The 19674-nt window shown below is 44.6% G+C and overlaps 1 long non-coding RNA gene across 1 annotated transcript in view; it reads right to left on the bottom strand.

The window, feature by feature from the left end:
* The window catches only part of LOC108392374 (uncharacterized), a 105597-nt gene extending 91828 nt beyond the window's left edge, over positions 1 to 13769 (bottom strand). Inside the window, exons 1-7 of the long non-coding RNA XR_012129160.1 lie at positions 13340 to 13769; positions 12855 to 12974; positions 11953 to 12038; positions 10233 to 10268; positions 8168 to 8317; positions 5775 to 7543; positions 4745 to 4859 (exon numbers count right to left, since the gene is read on the bottom strand). This is a non-coding gene — a long non-coding RNA (uncharacterized lncRNA). The remainder of the gene's footprint in view (positions 1 to 4744; positions 4860 to 5774; positions 7544 to 8167; positions 8318 to 10232; positions 10269 to 11952; positions 12039 to 12854; positions 12975 to 13339) is intronic.
* Positions 13770 to 19674: the final 5905 nt, after the last annotated feature.

The following is a 19674-nucleotide window of genomic DNA, read 5'->3' as shown; positions in this document are numbered from 1 at the left end:
ACCACCTTCTTGTCAATTGTTACCAATTGGTTGGGTTTAACACAAAGCAATTACAAGAATAGATTTTAACTACATATGCCATTCCTGCCTTACCCCATCTATCCTTACCCTCTCTTACCCTCTCTTATCCTTACCCTGCCTTACCCTCTCTATCCATTAGATAAAAATTCACCCCCATTGGGGGGTATATAATTTAAATAACTCAGGACATTTGAATAAAATCCCATTTTATTGGCCGAATGAGGGAGGGGACTTTAAAAGAGACAAGAATGGAAATTGTGATGGTTACCTGTGTGAGCTAATTCCTTTTAATACATTTCTTAATATATACATGGTGGGAAGAATATATACACAGACTGTGTATAACATCCTGTTGGTCTGTTTCTCTGGAAATCATTCAGGAAAACAGAAAGGCCACTGAAACTGATCCTCACCCTGCCTTTATGATGTTGATCAACAAGAGAGTTGAGGCAGTGAAAGCAGGGAAGGCAGAAAAGATCTTAAAACACCAGCACTTATGAAGCCTTCTGGGGCTTCCCTCTGGCACAAACTAGGTTGTCACTTATTTGCGTGGGGTGGCAAATGTCAGGGGGTCCATAAAGGCTCCAAGATTCTTCTAGGTAAGAATCTCTGTCACCCTGGAGGCTAAGGGACTGGGGCTGGAGGGGGACACTCTAGACTATAACAGCTGGGAGCCGCTGGAGAAGCCCACAGGCTGTGGCAGAACTTTCTGGGTGGAGGGATGGACGCCCCTGAACGCAAGCTGAGGCAGCTGGCAGAAGCCTTGCACATTTTCCTGTAATAGGCACAAAATGAACACAACTTCCCTTGAATACTTACTCACTATGTTACGCTCAACATGAGACTGTGCCAAGGTCTTTCTGTCTTTGTCTCATATGTTCCTCACAACAACTTTAGAGGTAAAAATCACTGCCCCCATTGTTCAGATAAGAAAACAGAGATTTAATGGGGTTAAGTGGGAAGTTATGAATACAGAGATTAAGGGCCTGAGGCTCTGAGAATGTCTTGTAAGGAATAAATGAATAATTCTAGGAAATGTGTAGAGCTCAGTGCCCAGCACCTAGTAAGAGCTCAATAAATGGAAATGACTGTATTCACATTGTCATTATCACCATTATCACTAGATCCTTCTTTCATCACAAATACTTGAGTATCTGAATTCCTCTGGTTCAAAGGCTAGAATACTAAAGAGATCACTCAGTATATGGCTTCAAATCCAAAGCTCCCTGGGAAGTGTCTTTCTTAAAATGTTCTCTGCCACAGGTCTGAGGGATTTGAGAGCCTTCCTTAGCTCAAAAAGGAAACAAAGATCACTCTCCAGCCAGAACCCTGGTTCAGAACTTCTCGCCGTTTCTCCCCATCCCCCACAGCTCCTGTCTGTTTCCTATTTTCAAAAATCTCCTGATGGCAATAGCTAACTAAGCTCAAGGGCGTCCATTTGCTACCTCAACAGGGTTTTGCCTTCAGCCTCTTTATAGAGGCTAATTTAGAGGCTAGTGAGGGCACGTAGTACCAAATACTTCCTTGCTTAATGCAAATGATTTCCTCTTCCACCTCCTCCCTCCCTGCATTAAAGAGAATAACTTAGAGTTGAACGCGTAGCTCTAAAAGACCACCCTGAAAGACTGCCTACATTGTTTTAATGTGCTTTATCTTTGATACCTAATCAGAAGAAATAGAGAAATGCCCTTTAAATTAATTCTGACCTGTGTGTCATGGGCAACTTGATCTCATGGGAATCATCTTCTCGTCCACTGCCATTGATAATTTTTCCTTTCTTGATGGTCACCACAGTCCTGTAGGGGTTTGTCCTCTCCGGATGGTGGAGTTGTACTGACACATTTAAAGTTGTCACACCTCCATCTTGCAGGTTGCTTATCCCTGTTGCCACTTAGTCCTGATTAAATTCTACATGAACTTCGGCCTTGGATGAAAAGAGGCTAATTTAGCAGTGCTCCTTATTTATGAGGCAGCTACATGATCTGTTGTGACTGGACAACGGGTCTGCCACATAAAGGAAGAAGCCCGTGTGGCCTTTTTCCCTGACACTGGCAATCACAAGGGGACTCACAGCCAGGACTCGGCCTGACTTCCTCTGAAGAGGCCGCATAATGATCCTTGGGACCTGGAGGTCGTGCTAATGTGGCATCCACTCTTGGAGGGCTGATAAGGGAAGAGGAGATTGGTCTACATTGCTTGTCATCTATTCCCAGTCTAGTCTCAATACTAAACACTGAAGAATTGACCTCATTTGATAACAGGAGTCAGAAACATTGAGCAGGTTTTATCAAACCTGTTTTACAGATTAAAGAAGCTGAGGCTCAGGGAAGCTCAATAACATGGCCGAGACCACACAGCTGTGAATAAAGAGGAGGAGTGGGGTTTTGAACCCAGGACTGTGATTCCAAAACGTGGGTCATTTCTCTGCACATAGCCAAGAAGCCGATGGAAGAGAAATGTGTTAAACAATTAAGTAAAATTTGGAAAAAGGAAAGTGGTGCACCTGGCGAAGACATATCAGCAGTGAGGGGATCTCATGGCCAGTCAGCATGGTTACCAGCTTTTCTCACTACGTCTTAGAAACCACAGTCAGGATGGAGCAAACAGAAGACCCAGCTGCCCAGAATGCGAGGTCTGCGTGGTGGGTGTGGCCGAAGTTCCTGAGACAGGAACGAGGGCGTGACATGTGCACAATGAGTCCCGCTGTCTGCAGAGCTAAATCATGGCATAAGGGGTTGGGGATAGACTGGGACAGTGGGGACGGGTCTGCAGTCTGAAGGAAGTTGACTAGGTGGGAGTAGGGAGACAGAGAAAAAAAACAGAAATACTTGAGGAGAAGAAGAGATGATGTCGTTAGAGAGGCACCTACCCTAGTTGGATACAGTGCGAACAGAGCCCGGAGCGTATCTCATCCTCCAGCCGTCCGACTGCTGACAGGTCTAATAAGACCCACTGCTAGGGTTACCTGCATTTAACAGGAGTCTCCTCCTGGGCAAAGCAAAGGTACTTTAAAGGGAAGGGATTCTCGAATGATAGAACAGCAGGTTCTACAAGCAGATGGCAAGGGCGGGGAGGCTGGATTTCTGCGGGAGGATACCCCTCAGTACTTTCTTCACATCTTACTGCACAAGCAAGGTCTAATCCGCCTTAGAAAGTGCCAGCTCTGCCTGAAGCCCGTCTCTCAAATGGGTGTCATACAAGGGGTATAATCCCTAACTTGAGAGCCTCTTGCCACAGCCAATAGTAAGCTTCTCTTACCCAGCCAAGAGTCTGGGCACTCTCTCCTGCTTTTCTCTCCAATCTGGTCGAGCCATCCTGATCTCTTCTTGGTTTCTGGAACATTCTTTTGTGGATGCAAGACTTTGCCCTTGCACAGAGGTTTCCTCTGTCTGGAAAGCTCTTCCATTAACTTTTCATGAGCAGCTCCTTCTTACTGTTCAGGTTTCTGCCTAAATGTTACCACCTTAAGAAGCCATACCCAACTGCCCAACCTCCAAGACATGCTGCATCCGCCCATTTACAGGGCTTTTCCTAGAGTGAATTATTATGTGCACTACCTTCTGCCTTTCTCACAGGAAGGTAAGCTCCATGCAAGCAGGGAGCAAAGCTGGTGTATCCTCAACACCTAGCACAATGCCTCACGCAGAGTAGGGAACCTGAGAAGTGATGTTTGAATGAACAAACAAATGAACCATCAATAAGTAAGCATCTCAGGAAGGCAGTGAAGGGACGGAGGGAAGGAGGAAGTGGTTGCATTAGTTCCTCCTTCATCACTCCTCTCACAATGAACCTTTTAATCCTTCCTCTCAATTTTAAACAAATTTCCAGTGTGAAAAACTTGTATAGAAGAGGACAGAAAGAATTTATGATTTTCTTTGAGCTCCACTGTGCCCTGAGGATGGCCCTGGGTTCTACACAGCCTACAGCCCAACTCTGGCAGTACAAACATGGCTACAGGCTTTACTGTGTCCCCCCAAATCCCTATGTTGAAGTCCCAACTCCTCATACCTCAGAATGTGACTTATTTGGATCTAAAGGAGGTAATCAAATTCAGTAAGTTGTTAAACTGACTAGGGTCCTTATAAGAACAAATTTGGACACACAGAGACATCAGGGATGCACACACAGAAGAAAGACTATGTGAGGCCGCAGCAAGAGCGGCCACCAGAAGCCAAGGGGCCAGGCCCCAGGAGAAACCAGACCTGCCGACACCTTGATCTCGGACTCCCAGCCTCCAGGACTGTGAGAAAACAAATGTCTGCCTTTTTAAGCCTCTAAGTTGTGGTGTTTTGTTACAGCAGCCCAAGAAAACTGATACAAACATTCAAATAATAGTTTTATCACTTCGTGGATAACTCTAATAGGCTACAGCAAGTTGGACTGGCCTGACCTCACCATCCAGGGAAACAGTGTGGAGGGCAGAAAGTGCACGGGCTGTGTGATCACATCCCAGCTCTACTACCTCTCACCTTGCCTAACCTCTCTGTGAATCCATGGAAGGATTACATGAGATGAGTTTATAAAAGTACTTGTCATAGAACTTGAAGGTCATTGCTCAACAAAGATTAATTCCTCTTCCTGACCAACTTGGTCCTAAGGCTTCTGTTCTAAGATAATTACAACACTCAAAACAGATCAGTTAAAATTGTTAAGTGCAATAAATACGTATGTCCGAGTGTGTGTGTGCATGTGTGAGGGAGATTCCCTCGGGAACGGCACCTACCCCCAGCTGGGCACATGGTCATGGCTGTCGCCCATCTGATGATGGGGTTTCTGCTGCAACAGGAGTTCAATAGTCTGAGTAACACTCCAGGCCTCAGGTGACCATGGTGGCAGGACTGTTTGGCAGAGAAAGCCAGAATTTAATTGGAGTGTGTTCACCCGTTTCCCAATTGCTTAATAGAACTAAAATCAGACTACTGACCAGGTGAGGGGTCCACGTGAAGTACTGAGGACAAGGGTGACTGGGAGCTCCCTGGAATTAACCAGGTCCCTAGGAGACCTCTGCCTAAAGATGCTCAGGTTATTCCATGCAGATAACCCCTTAATGGTTACTTCTGAAGAAATGTGAACTTCTGAAGGAAAAGAGATTTCAGGAGTCCCTTGGTTTGTGTCGAATTGCCAGGCGTTGAGATGGTCAGTCAAGACACCGAGCCGAACTCAAAGTGATAACCACGCCTTTGCCCACTCCCTGCGACAGTAAAGGCACGAGGCATGGAGAAGGGAAGGTGCTGGCTTCCCGCTGCTCAGCGTCTCCCTCAGGGGAGGGAGAAGAGAAGGAATAGGAATTGAAAAGTAGTAAGTGAGAGTAGAGAAGTCTTTCAGTCAAGGGCCCCCAGTGAGGAACTTCTTGGTAGGGGGCCTAAAAACTGTCCCAGTCGTGACCCCTGATTAGGAGGCTTCCGAATGCAGATACGCGGGTGAGCTTGGGGGGTAGAGGGGAGAGGCCTGAGCCGTGGCTGCTCTGCTCTCCAGAGACCCCAGCGCAGGGGCTGGGCCCCAAGCCAGGTGCGGGGAGGGCCGCTTCCCCGGGAGACCTGCCAGGAAAAGCTCTGTAACGCCTGTGCTCAGACCAGAAGTACCACACGTAGGACCTAGGCCTGGAGCCAGGCTCCTACGAATTCACAGGGTCTCGCCTGAACAGTGTCTGAAGCCGGGGGTCTTAAGCTTCTGATGTGGCTACAAGGTACGAAAAGATTGTGATAGTCTCAGGATAATACCAGAGGGGAAGAGAGCTGGTGTGCATTGCTTACTGCAGGCCAGGCGATTTCCGCTTCATAATGCTCCCAAACTCCAAAAGGTAAACAAGGACTGTAACAAGGACAATGATGAGAACAATGAAAATCAGAGGCAAAACTGGAATTCCAGTTCTATTCTGTTTAACGATGAAGCCCTGTTATGGGTGTCTGGGTCTGGGTACCCTGAGTCACTCTCCCCCTTGGGCTGGGGCCGGCAGGGGAATTTTGTTTACTATATTCTCCAGGATGACTTTTCCCTCTTACCTGTTCCAAGAATATTTCCATCTTCTCCTCCCTCTCAATGCCTCCCTAAAACAGCCTCTTGTTTATTTCCAATTCCTACTTGCAGCCTCATTAAAAATTAGGAAGACTCACTCCATCGAGTCATTTCAATATGAGGAATAGGTTGAGCAAAGTAAAAGAAATATGTGAGAATACTTAAATTGCAATGAATGACATACTACTATCATTCATTGCAATTAAGGTGTTCTGGGACATTTCCTTAACTTTCCTCAACCAAGCACTCATAACGAGATGAATTTATTTCTCACTGTGATTCAGATCCCCGGAGGATTTCCTTTTGCCTTTAAACTATAGTGGACTACTGCTGTATGAGATGTTTAAGACAAGCAGGTAAATAAATTGCCTCATCTACAATTAAGGAAAAGAGGATTGTGTCTTTGTAATATGGGCCTTAGAAGAGACAGATTTGTGTGCTATTTGTTCTAGTTACTAATATTAGCTCCAAATTAGAAAAATAAAATTGAAGGGAAGAAAATTGGTTTTCAACTCATTACAGAGAAAGAAAAATTACATTCGTACATATGATTCATATAAAAGAGAAATGTGTACACAAACACACAGTAGGAGAGAAGGAAGCTAGTATTTACTAAGGGCTTAATATGCACCATAAGCTTCACATACCTTATAGCAACTCTATGAGATCAATATTATTTCCATATTATACAGGAAAGAATTGGAAGAAAAAAAAGCCTCAACTATAGGGGCCCTTCCAATTCAAAAGTGTAGGCAATTTCTACCATATTACATTCCTACTGTGTACAACATTATGTACGTTTCTTTTAGAAACTCAGAACTAGTTGTATGAGATATCACTCACCTTTTTATGCCTCAGAATGAAAATTAAGTCATGAATCTCAAAGGGAGACTTCAGAGACATTGCAACCTCTACCCATTGTCTCTCTCCTCTAGTGTTTATTACCCAGTTCCCAAACACCCTTATGCTTAAGCCTTGACCAATTTTTATGGAAACCCTGAAATTTATGGTAAAAGTGAACAGAAAAAAACTGTTCCCCATTCTGAAACCACCAGAGCACTTCAAGCTGTCTGGAGGTGACATCTATTGCTGTTGGTCACTCAAAACTCACCTCCTTGGTTTTGAAAACAACTACTTGCGTTTCCTGTGTAGAACCCATCCCGCTCCTGGCTGATGGCTTTGACAGAGCTGTCTGTCCTTCAAAACGCCATCCCCTGCCCTGATCAAGGGGAGGTAAAGCAATCCAGATGCTCCTCACCCCCACCCAAGATTCAGATTTTGTGCAGAGGGATTCAAAGAGAGAAAACAATTGGAATAAATTATTCCCAAAGATGCCCCACGACAATGCCCATTATTTCTCCAGCTCTGCCCAGGTTCTAGTCCTTCTTATTTCAAGTACTCATCTTTTGCTTCAATTCCGTGGGCTATTACCATCCTTCCAATATGTTTCTTGATTTCTTCTCCCCTTTATTAGTCAGAGTCATTTCTGATGCCATCAACCAAGTACCTGAAATGACAAACCATCCATGCCTTGACAGATCATATGACAGTCATACACTCTGACGTCACTGCCCTTGCAGAATTGTCACATTGTGCCCAGGGGTCCTTCTCTCTTAGATGCCAGTCACTCCTTTCACACATGATTGCAGGATGAACCCTTCCCTCATCGATGTGCCATTATCAGCAAATCCCATCTAAAATGGCATGGCTGATAACAGCTCAGATTGTGTCATCTACCAAAAGAGGTTTTAATTCAGCAAGAAACCCAAGACAGCTAGAAAATGTTGCAGACACACAAGAGTGAGACCTTGATAGTGGGGTCACACACACCTTAAGTAAAATAAAGCACAAATAAAATATCTATAGTAGATTGTCCTAGAACAATCTATTCCAGAACACAGTCACAATTACTGTTCCATTGCCTGAACAGATTGCCCCAGAAAATCTCCCTAACATATGGAATTGCACACCTAGGGAATCTCTCTGTATAGATTCTTAATTAACCAGTTATTGAGTGTTGTGCCTAAGACCATGACAATTTAGACTTGGTCACTTCCACGCTCAGCTTGGTTGGGATTTAATTCCAAATTTTTTAAAGAAAAATCTACTAAAATGTCTTTTTAACACCTACCCTTTCACTACTAGAAGCAAGTTTTCCTGCGACTCCTCAGATAGTGAATTCCTGGGACTGAGGGCCGCCTGCATTACCTCATGCTGCTGGCTTTTGTCTTGCACTCCTGCCATCTTGCAGACGTTTCATTATGCTTCTCTCTGAAATAGGCTTTTTAACCAAGGACAAGAGAAATTATCAATTAATATCTGTCCCAATATACAGGTGAGTAAAGGGTTGGAGACAGCTGTTTCCTCAGGGGCTTCCAATTAAAAAGGATTACAAGCATATCCATGACCTAAACTTCCCCAGTCACTTAGTGTAATCACATTTACTCCATCTAAGAATTTCAGCTGCGGCACTCTTCTATAAATACCAGTCATATTTTGGGAAAGACTCAAATCAGATAACCAGAATTGCATTTTCAGTCAGGCCAAAATGGTTTCAGCTCTGTGCCCTAAACACTACGGAGTCCTACTTTTCCGTCTTGTTCACTGCAGGCCCCTGCCTGGAGCACACTCCCTCCTCTCTGCTCAATGAAATCATCCCTGTCCTTTGAGGCACAGATTGTCCTCCACAAAAGGTTCTGTGACCCACTTACCTCCTAATGCATTCCTTTCCTGGGGTCCATTCATCCCCAGAACACAGCTGGCTGTGCACTCTGACCTCTATGGAAAGGCCAGTTCCTCTCCTCCCACTTAGACACTGGCAGGGTGCAAGGATGTATTAAAGGACTGAATCGTGATCTGGCAACAGAGCTGACAGTGCACAGGAGGGGGGTGTTTATCTTGGGGTGAATGGTCTGCTTGTAAAAGGATTTCTTCTCTTCTGGGGAGTGGAGGCCATAAATAAAAATATTAGGTCAACATCTTACTATGCTGATGGACAGTGACTGTAATGGGATTTGTCAGGGGGACTTGGTGATGGGGGAGTCTAGTAAATATAACGTTCCTCATGTAATTATAGATTAATGATACCAAAATAAAAAAACAAACAACAAAAACAAAAACAAAAAAATATATATTAGGTCAAGATTAGCATTTGGTACAACACTGACCTGCTTCTAGTCTAAGTCACAGGGAGCTCGTGAAGCCAGGTATGGTTCACACTAGCAAGCAGGTTGGGCGCTGCAGAGAAACTGGGTCCACGGCTGATAAGGGGTTCCTCTCTGCATGGCACACATGGTATCAATCCAGTACAGAGCTTGGCACACTAGAGGGAGGACCAGGGAGTCCTAAATTCTGCTTGCAATTCAAATCTCATTCTATCAAAAACCATACACCACATTGTATATTTTGGACTCTTTCCAATTTTACAGATAGATTGGAAATCCCTTGAAAAGAATCGTTAACTCCCTAGTGTTCACTTACTGTGCCTTCTACATGGTAAATGTGAAATATTTGATAGTTTAAATTAGAAATCACTTCTTGATGAAAAATAAGAGAAGCATCCCAGCTGACAAACACAACATGCTCTTCCAGGCAACAGTCCTCAGTGGTGGGCCAGCCTCCTCACAGCCTCTTGCACTAGGATTTCAGCTGCACAATGCACTGCCAATTTAAAATGTATTAATTGATTCATTATTTATATGGGATAAAAGCTTATGTGAAACCCTTTTGCAAAGAAAATAATCACTCTCCCAATTATCTTTTGGGTAAACATGAGTTTTCATATAAGGAATTACTTAAAATTGGAGGCCCCCACATTTATTTTCTGAAGCTCAGTGTCCTGAAGGCCACTCAGAAAGCTGACTGCCATGTGATTCCATAGGGTATTAGCTCCCAAGATGAAGAAATGTGGGGAATCCTCTCAAGAAAAACTACTCTCTATGATCGTGCTTGTAACTAAACAGAGGATAGAGGAGAGACCAGGAGAGGCAAGAAGAAATATAGCAGATCACAATTTTCTTGGCAGGATTCCCTTGGAAACGTAAGCAAAGCTTTCATCCCATTTCCTTGGATAGTGCCATGTATCGGAAGCCAGAGTGAGGGACAAAGGATAGCAGAGCAGGAAATACAGCAAAGAGAAGGTGCACGACAAGCCAGCTGGCCAGAACTTCAGCATAAAGTACATTCTGCCTGCTTACCTGGATCATATCCAAATGCTGCATGGAAACTGGAATCTGAGAACCATACAGGGGAGGAAAAGAGTAAGTATGTATCTACAGGCTTGTTCCTGTCTCCTGCCCTCACTGGTCCAGATTCACCCAAGTTGTGTTGCCTGGCCCTCTGGGAAGCCCCAGGGGATCCAGATCTCACAACCTGAGGGTGGCCCTTTATCTCAGTTCTGAGGTGGCAGAAGGAGCAGAGTGCTGTGAGCCTCGGCCAGTTCCAACTCCAAACCCAAATGACCCCCCTCCTGGTGGGGGCTTGGGGCCTCAAACCTTCCTGGCCTAACTCTTTGGTGACTGCATTCAGGACCTCAACAAACTATTTAAGACAACTCATCCCCAGGGAAACTGGGCCATGCTACCATCTTGTCCCTTCTTGGCTACAGGGCCAACACACTGCATTCCTTGAGCACAAGACATGCTGTGGCTCTTGCTTCCATGAGCACAATTGTGGTCACAATAGCCGCACTACATTGCATGGCCCCGTTCCTTGACATGGAGGAGGTGAACCAGGGGCCACTGGGCCAGCGGGCAGGCATCCAGAGAGCCCTCGCCACAGAAGAGGCTGTGGTTCAAGACGTATTAAAAAGAAAAAAAAATGGTTTTCTGGGAATCTGAAGCTTAGCAAATCAGAAAGGCACATAAAATTGGACTTGATACAAAGCGAATGGGATTTCAGTAGAAGGAAAAACCCCCCTTGGCTGAGGACAGGGACAGCATCAGAAAAGAAATGGCTCTCAGGCTACGCCGTGATGGAGAGATCACAGTGATAGCCACTGCCACTCATGATCGCATACATGCTTCAGACCCTCTCCATGAAATAGCTCCGTTTCATCTACTACTATGCCTGGGGGAGGTTAGTGTTCTTAATCCTTCATACAAGCAAGAAGCTGACACCCAGTTTAGAGAAGTTAATTCAAAATAGCAGAAAGAGCCTAAACATGTGGAAGACTTCATTAAGGAGGAAAGAAAGATATTTTTAAGAGGTAGGCCACTCCCAGGCCCAGGAAGATCTTCAGAGCCAGGCTGTTGAGTTGGGCCATTAATTGGTGGCATTGAGGCCAGCAGGGAAGGGTTGTTTGCTGAGGAACAATCTGTGTGCATGTTTTAAGAAGATCATCCCATCAGCTATAAAGAAGGAAGGCAGAGGCCAATAGACATAGACGATCAGACTTGTGGAGCTCACATAGAAGAAACAGAGGCACTGGCAGTTTTGATGACTTTAAAGTGGACAAGATGGCAGGAAGGGTGAATGATGATCTGGAGATTCTTCTGGAAGAACATCCCAGAAAGACCAGTGCACCTGAGGGAAACCTCCTCCTCCACTCACCTTGCTGAGCTGATTGTGCACACACACAACCATGCAACAGTTCTTAGCATGGGACCTCACCCACCCAAATGCTCCAGACAAGCATGACACTTTCAATTCACTGTGACTACGGGGGCCAAGTCCCAAAGATGGAGGGTGCCTGAGGGGTCAAGATCAGCCCTGCCTTATTTTCCACCTCTCCTTTCTGGTCACAGAGTAATACACATGGCACTTCGATTTTCAAGGAGCTCCTAACACTTACCATGTGCTCTTGCTAGTTACTACAGACCCCTGGGGACTATGGAAGCAGCCACAGCGATTACAGCCACAATCAGAGCACCCTTGAGCCCAGTGCGGGCAAGTGACTTAAAATAGAATGCAGGCTACCTGCTCCTCAGCAATGCAGCATTCCATCCCCATGTGAACATCCGTCATCCACTGATGCTGGCAACTCCCAGAAAATGGTGGGCCGCCTGGGATGGGGGAAAATAAAAGTTATTGTAAATGAAACATGCAATTCTACATGCAAATGCTTATAGGACGAGCAGGTTTATGAGCTTTGCATTATTATAGGGAGCTAGGTTTCCCTGGAGGCCCTGATGAGGTTATCACAGATGGTTCCCTACAGTCAGTCAGTCTGTTGGTGAGACAGGGTGATAGGGAGCGGTCTAAGGCAGTACCTAAAGCAATTGTCTGTCTCTTGATGCAATGAGTGACTAGATGAGGCTGCTGGAAGCTGTTCGAAGCCACAGAGGAACATCAGGCTGAGACAAACCAGTGCCAAAAAGAGCAGAGCTGAAACATCCTTGGGGCTCCAGAATCTAGCTTATTCACTCCTGAGCTTTTCAGTTAAATGAGGTAAACATTATCCTTTTTTTCATTAATTTCACTTAATTCACTTTCTTTCCCTGACAACTGACAAATTCTGGATTCAAAATACCACAGGTCCCCAGAACATAAATGATAACTGGGCTTTTCTGTGAGAATAGCTTAAAAGCCAATGTTCATATGAGTAATGATTCCTGTCATTTGTGGTTTTAAAATTACATATACAACTATGTGTGTGTTACATATATGTGTGTGTGTGTATGATATTATTCAGCCATAAAAAAAACAAGGAAATCCTACCATTTGCAACAATGTGTGTGTATCCTAAGGGTATGATACTAAGTAAAATAACTCAGAGAAAGACAGAACAAACAAACCACTGCTTGTTACCCCACTTACATGTGGAATTTAAAAGAAAAACAAACAAAACTCATAGAAAAGGAGATCAGACTTGTGGTCACCTGAGGAGGGTCTCAGGCAAGCGGGGAATCAGAGGAAGGCGGTCAAAGGCACAAACTTGCAGTCGTGAAGTAAGTTAGGTGGTAGGGATGTCGCGTACCCCACGGTGACTGCAGCTGACTCTGCCGTATGACAGATGGGAAAGTAAAGGAGTGAATCCTAAGCGTTCTCATCATGAGGAGAAATTGTTTTTGCTTTATTCGTATTTTCTTTCTTTCCTTTGTATTGTATGTATAAGAGAAGATGGATGTCAGTTGAAATGAACCTAGAGTGGTGATCATTTCACAATGTGTAGGCATTCACACTGCATGCCTTAAGCTTTTACAGTGACGTGTGTCAATTACTTCCAGTAAAACTGGAAAAATAAAAAGTAATAGCTTTGTTGACATGAAAAAGAAGAACAGCATGTACCGAACGTCAGGTTAACTAGGGAAGGACATTGCCCCATGTCCTGCTCGGAACAATGGTCAGTTCACATTCCTCTTACCGGGAGGCAGCATCTGTCCAGGCAGTAGGCAAATTATGAATGATGTTTGAGATTTGCACAGCACTTTCTAGAATGCTTTCTCTTCTCCTTCTTCATGTACTCTTCCCAATAGCAGGCCAGCACAGAGCAATCCCTTGCCTGTGACAGATGAGGAAAGTGAGGCTCAAGAAAGTCAAGTGACCGGTCCTAGACCAACAAGCTAGTGGCTCCAAAGACAGGCCCCGCTCCGTGGCGACACACGGGTGAGGCTGGGAATCGTTTCCTTTGCCTCAGTCGGATAACAGTGAAGCTTGGCATACGCTCAGCTGTCTCCCAAGCCGCTAAAAAGTGGTCTGGGTAGACTTCCTTTCTGGCGCGGTTGCCAACAGGTGTAGATGAAGAGGGAGGGACACGTGGCATGATTCCAGAGCTGGGACAGCCCTCCCGACTGCTCCCCACCCCGGCTCCCATCATGCCAGGGACTGGAGCAAGAGAGCCTTGACTGCATAATTCAAGATGAACTTTATAAAACACTGGAAATGGTAACGTCAATGAGTAACCCGCCGTGGCCGTGAAAGACCCTCCCGCAGCACGGCGCTTCGCTCCCCTATTACCTCTGCCCACCACTCCCAGATCAAAACCTTCCCAGCAGACATGGGTGTGAGGGAGGAAGGCAATGAATACCGCTGGGCTCTGGGAATCCAGAGTGGCTCTGCCCACCGGGGAGGACTGGGGAAAAGGAGAGAGCAAGCCAGGTGCCCCGTACTGCAGGAGCTGCCGCACATCCACTCTCTAATTAATCTGACCGAAGTCCGTAATGGAAGGCATCGCCTCCTTCACTTTGTGACTCAGGAAACCGAAGCTCTGGGAGGTGAAATAAACCACCCAAGGTCACACAACCAAGCTCAAAAATAGGTCTCAGTGTAGCTCCTGTTTGGTCTGCTGGACCACGTCACTCAAACACACACGAACACACACACGGCTGAGAGGTCGGGAGAGCTCCCAGATACACGTCAGTCCCTCAGATTGGCCACCTGCAGTCAGAGACTCTGCAACTGACTTGTATCCATTTCAAATCACCCAAACGTGAGACTCCCTGAATCATAAGAGGTCACGAAATGAGCTCCGGTTGGTCCTTCTGTCTGGTTGGGAGCCCTGCTATGTCTAACGCAATTCAAAGGAAAGGGCAGACAGAGTCAACCACACACTGGAAAGCAAGATGGAAAGGATTATCTCTGGAAGAAATCAGTATTTTCAAGCAACATCTTAGAGCTATCAATGTGCTTCGTCAGATGTAACTACCATTTTAACGGAAGCTTCACACCTTTGAGTGAAGCCATAAATCCTACCTAGGTCAAGTCCACCAGTTGGCGGTCAGTCCATGGGCACTGCAGAGGCTCCTAGGTGAGATGCCAAGGACAAACGCCATTGCTTTCAGGACAGGTTTGCAAGCCTGGCCGAAGAGGAGAGGCTAGCGCTTCTGGCTAATGAAGAATGTTGTGATAACCAACGCTGTGGAGCCATCTATCACGATGTCCCAAGTTCAAACACAGGGCCATCTGATAACTGGTGTCTCTGAGCAGCACGGGGGAGAGAGAGAGACGTGCTTAGGAATTCAAGAGCTGTGAACTGGCATCCCAGCCTCGTCCTCCTGGTGAGCCCAGCAGAAGGAAAGGGGCTGTGACCGGAGGGGCAGGTGGAGCCAGTGGAAGGTGGAGCCTGTTTCCTCAACAGCTCTGGGTGAGGGGCTAAAAACAAGAATGAACTCAGCATTGCAACAGTCAAATGCCCACAGACCAGGGAAAACTGACCCTCAGCTCATACTGTTACACTGACTTTTAATTTTCATTATAAAAATATTCCCATCATTCAGAAATAGAAAGAATGAAGCACTGAACCACCACCAGGTGGATCAAATCCTAACCATCTTCCATGCTTGCTCCCCAACTTTTTAAAGAAGCAAGTGGTTGGGCTGAAGGTCTCTCACCTTTCTCCTCTCTTTTCTCCTTCTCCAGAAATGACCAATATTCTGAATGTTCCTGGTCATTCCCAGGCATGCTTTCCACTATTATTACATGTAAACATAGTATTGTTTTACTTCCCAACTTTAGAGAGCATCTTACCACACATATCCTCTGCTGTTTGCCTCAGTTTTAAGTTTCTAAGATTCATCCACTTGATATATATGGTTCTAGTTCATCCCTTTTCACTGCTGCATATTATTTTATTAGACCAAAATGTATTTATTCACTCTTGTTTCTGGACAACTAGACTGCTTTAAGTTACTACCTTTTTTCTCCCTCTGCATAGCTGATGTATGAAGTTTCTAGGGAATATTCCAGAAGCAGGGCTAATATTCAGCATATTTTCAGCAATTCACATGCACCTATGGGGTACAGGAAGTCCCCATTCTGATTGGAGGTATGAATTCTAATTGGAGGGTGGCTTGCCCTAAAGGATATTAAATATATTGACTATCATCACCCCTGCCAAGAAGTGGAATTACTGGGTTCAAGAGCATGGAGGAGCTTTTACTTTGCCTACCTAGTGACAAATTTTTCTCTAAGGTTACTATACGGACACAATCCTGCCCATGGTGACTGATAATTCCCATTTCTCCAGATCCTTGTCAACACTTGGTGTCTTGCCAGTGGGTTTCAGCCCTGGGCAAGCTCACTATGGATTCAATGAGACTGGAAAATGACCGTGGAATGTGCTTGGGGTAAAAAGGTTTATGCCCAACTTTATCCCCACGGTGGCAGGTCAGTCACTAGAATTCCATCCACTCAGAGCGAGTCTGCATGCAGCAAGCCAGTCTCTGCCTCTGGGCTTCTCTGCCCTCATTGCCATCTCAGTCTCTGTCCTCGGCACTGCCACCACACCAGTCTCTGCTCTCCTGCAGTGGTGCAGCTGTGCCACCATGTCACCCAGAGCACTGGGCGGAGCTCTTTATATAGAGTCAATAACAACGTATTGCCCACACGTGTGTAGTGAGCAAGCCGACCAGGGCCAGGTGAGAATCCTGGCCACAGGAACCTTCACTTTATCCACACTTGATGTTATCAGTCTTTATTTTTTGCTCAGTTGATGGGGTAAAATACCTCACTGTGGCATTAATCTGTTTATCCCTAATTCCTGGCAAGGCTGAATACCCCTTCATATTGATTACACTCTTAACTTTCATCTGTGTGAATTACCCATTTGAAATTTTGACCATTTTTTTGATTTGAGTTTTTCCTCTTATTGATTTATAAAGCACCCATAATAATCCTTTATCAGATATATATAATATGTATTGCCTATTATGATGTGTGCATTATAATTAGATATAACATATATGTGCATGTTATAATTATCTTTTCCTATCTTGTGTGGTTTTCAGCCTTTAATACCAGATATGTTGGTTTTCCCCAGCTCTTCACACCAACACGACTGTTCTGGCTTTCTGAAAGAGTGTCAGCCAAACAGTCATCACCAAGGGGGACCCAAAGAGGTAACCTGTGACCTTTGTGCCACCTTCCTTCAGACTATTCATTTAGATTTTACTAATATGTTGGGCTTACCTTTCAACTTGATGGTAAATATTATAAGAGCAGGAACCTGGGCCCAGAACAGTGTTTTTCACAAAAATCAATGCCTCTCACATTTGTTGAGGGTCGCAAATAAAAAAGGAAAGAAGCCTATCTCCTAAAAGCTTAGTTAAAAATAGGCAGGAATAACAATTACTATGGAGATAGCTGTTGTTTATGAAACACAAACATTTACATTTAAATAATTTATGCTTCTTAACCAACCCACAATGCGGGTGCTATTTTTATCCCACTTTTTGACATGAGACAAATGGCAGCAAAAAGAATTTTAAAGACTTGCCCACTTAGATCCCCAGTGGCAGAATTGGTATTTAAACCCCAGAAGTTGGGCCCCAAAGGCTGTGTTCTTCATTCATTCTATTGATTCACCTTCCTTTTTCCCATTCCTGTCCAAGTCAAGTCTTGGAGTAGTATCAAAAGGTTTCCTGGAACCAGGAGAAAAACAGATGCAAATATATAATTACTGATGATTATCTCACCTTTACTGTAATGTGAGACAGTTGCTTGGTATGATGATTAATTTTATGTGTCAGTTTGACTCAGCTAAGGGAGGCCCAGAAGCAGCTGGTAAAATACTATTTCTGGGTGTGTCTGAAGGTGCTTCTAGAAGAGAATTGGTGAACCGAGTAAAGCAGATGGCCCCCCTCAATGCTGGTGGGCGTCATCCAGCCCTCTGAGCACCTGAATAGAACAAAAAGGCAGAGGAAGGGAAAATTTGCTCTCTGCTGAGCTGGGACATCCCTCTTATCCTGCCCTAGGACATTGGAGCTCCTGGACCTCAGCCCTTTGGAGTCAGACCAGATCACACCACCAGCATTCCTGGATCTGGAGCTTGCAAACAGCAGATCATAGAACTTCTCAGCTTGCATAATCATGTGAGCCACTTCCTTATAATACATCTCTTCAGATATATATTGATAGGTAGCTACAGGTCTGTATCTCCTATTAGTTCTGTTTCTCTGGAAAACCCTAATACAATTGAAATAGTCAAATCAGAATTGGATCATGGTACCTCAAAGAATAAAAGCAGAAAGAATCCTAAAGTGGCATTTGAAAACCTCAGCAGGTAACATAATTCCACATCTTCTTTGGTCACTGGGACAGAGTAAGAAAGAGGCTGGCTCAAGGTCACAAACACAACAGAAAATTCAGTTGAAACCAATTTTGTGGGAGAGTGCCTACTGCCTTCCGCTTGCTTGTTTGAACAGCCTGCATGAGAAGGAGAAACAGGGCTAGTATCATTTAGAACAAGGAAGGCTGTCTCCCTCCTAAACCCCAAGGACAGTTCAAGTCCTTAAAAACTGTGGAGTCTAAAACACACATACCAAGTCCATTGAAGGTCTCACTAAACAATTACGAGCTAAGGCACTTCTGCAGACAGGTAACATTATTTCAGAGTTCCAAACCACCTCACACTTAAAGCAAATAATTAGTTCTGTCTACACCAAGGTAATTTAAAATAGAAAGCATCTGTATTTGCAATACTCCTTTCCCAACTTGCAATACACCACACCCTGGTTCCCTTGTCTCTCAGGCTACAACGTTTTTTTTTGTTTTCTTTTTTAAATACTTGATCAATCTTTTCTAGTTGATTGATAAAATATGATTTTGTTTATTCTCTGAGTTAAAAGCCTTGTGTGGATACTTCTCTTGAATAACACAGGTAGAGATACGGGAAAGAGAAGATAGAAACCTGGGTGAAAACACTAACAATAAATATTTTTTTCTAAAAGGATTAATCAGTGATTGGCTAAAAAAATAATGAAATCTAAATTTCCTGTCAGTTGCTTAATAAAAGAATTTCTGGAAAGCTATAGTGTCTTCGCAGAAAATGAGTTTCAACAATCAAATGTCAAAATCTCAAAGCTTCTCAGATTTGACAGTGGATTTTTCTAAACAATTCCCACATTCACCTCTCTGGGGCCAGGACTAACTCTGGCTAAACGCTGAAAATGAATAGTTGGTGAAAGGAACCCTAAATTCAGCTATGTGTCCGTTCAACTCTTTATCTACACACAAATTGGGAAGGCCATTTCCATCTTTGAAAGCTAGTAGAAGGGGAGGTTACACATCTTTGCCATTTGGTGTGTTTACCTGGAGTGGGGTGGGGGCTTTTCACGGGGAATCCTGATGAGCCCTCAAGAGGTGAATGAATGTTCAGAGAATGTGGTGAGTGAAAACATCACTCTCCTGTTTCCACATCTTATGCTGCCTGAGTGACATCGTAAGGGGAGGTCAATAAAAAAAAAGGTGAGTAGAGAGGCAGATGGAGGAAAAAAAGATGAGTAAGAGGATTTTTAATCAGACACAGTCATGAGTTTGCGGTGCACCCTAAAAACATTCGTAGTGAAAGAGCGACCTCTTCTGGTCATTTGGAGGAAATTCAGGAACTTCTTTTTCTCACCGAAGTCAGTTACCTGCGAAGACGGAAGAACTGCATTCAAAGTTCAATAAATCTGCCACTGTTCACTAAAACGAACCCGGTAAACCAGCAAAGTCAGTTCAAAGTCATAGCCCTGAGGGTAACAAGTTCCAGCCAATCCAGTGAGAAATTACATGTGTGTATGATCTTGTTCACAATCTAGAGGCAGGATGCTTGAGGTCCCCGTGCGTCGCCGTGGTCCCCTTGGGCTCCATCTTTGGAACCAGGTAGACTTTTACATTTCAAAGCTGGGTTTATATAAATGGGTGACTTTGGACCAAGGCTTAACCATCCGCTTTCCCAACTATAAAATGGTCACAGTAACAGCTACTCTCAGGGTTTCC

The sequence above is a fragment of the Manis javanica genome, chromosome 3 (assembly GCF_040802235.1).
Source record: "Manis javanica isolate MJ-LG chromosome 3, MJ_LKY, whole genome shotgun sequence".
Classification (NCBI taxonomy): Eukaryota; Metazoa; Chordata; class Mammalia; order Pholidota; family Manidae; genus Manis; species Manis javanica.
The sequence above is the reverse complement of the archived record's forward strand: the minus strand, read 5'-3'. Positions and strand labels throughout refer to the sequence as shown.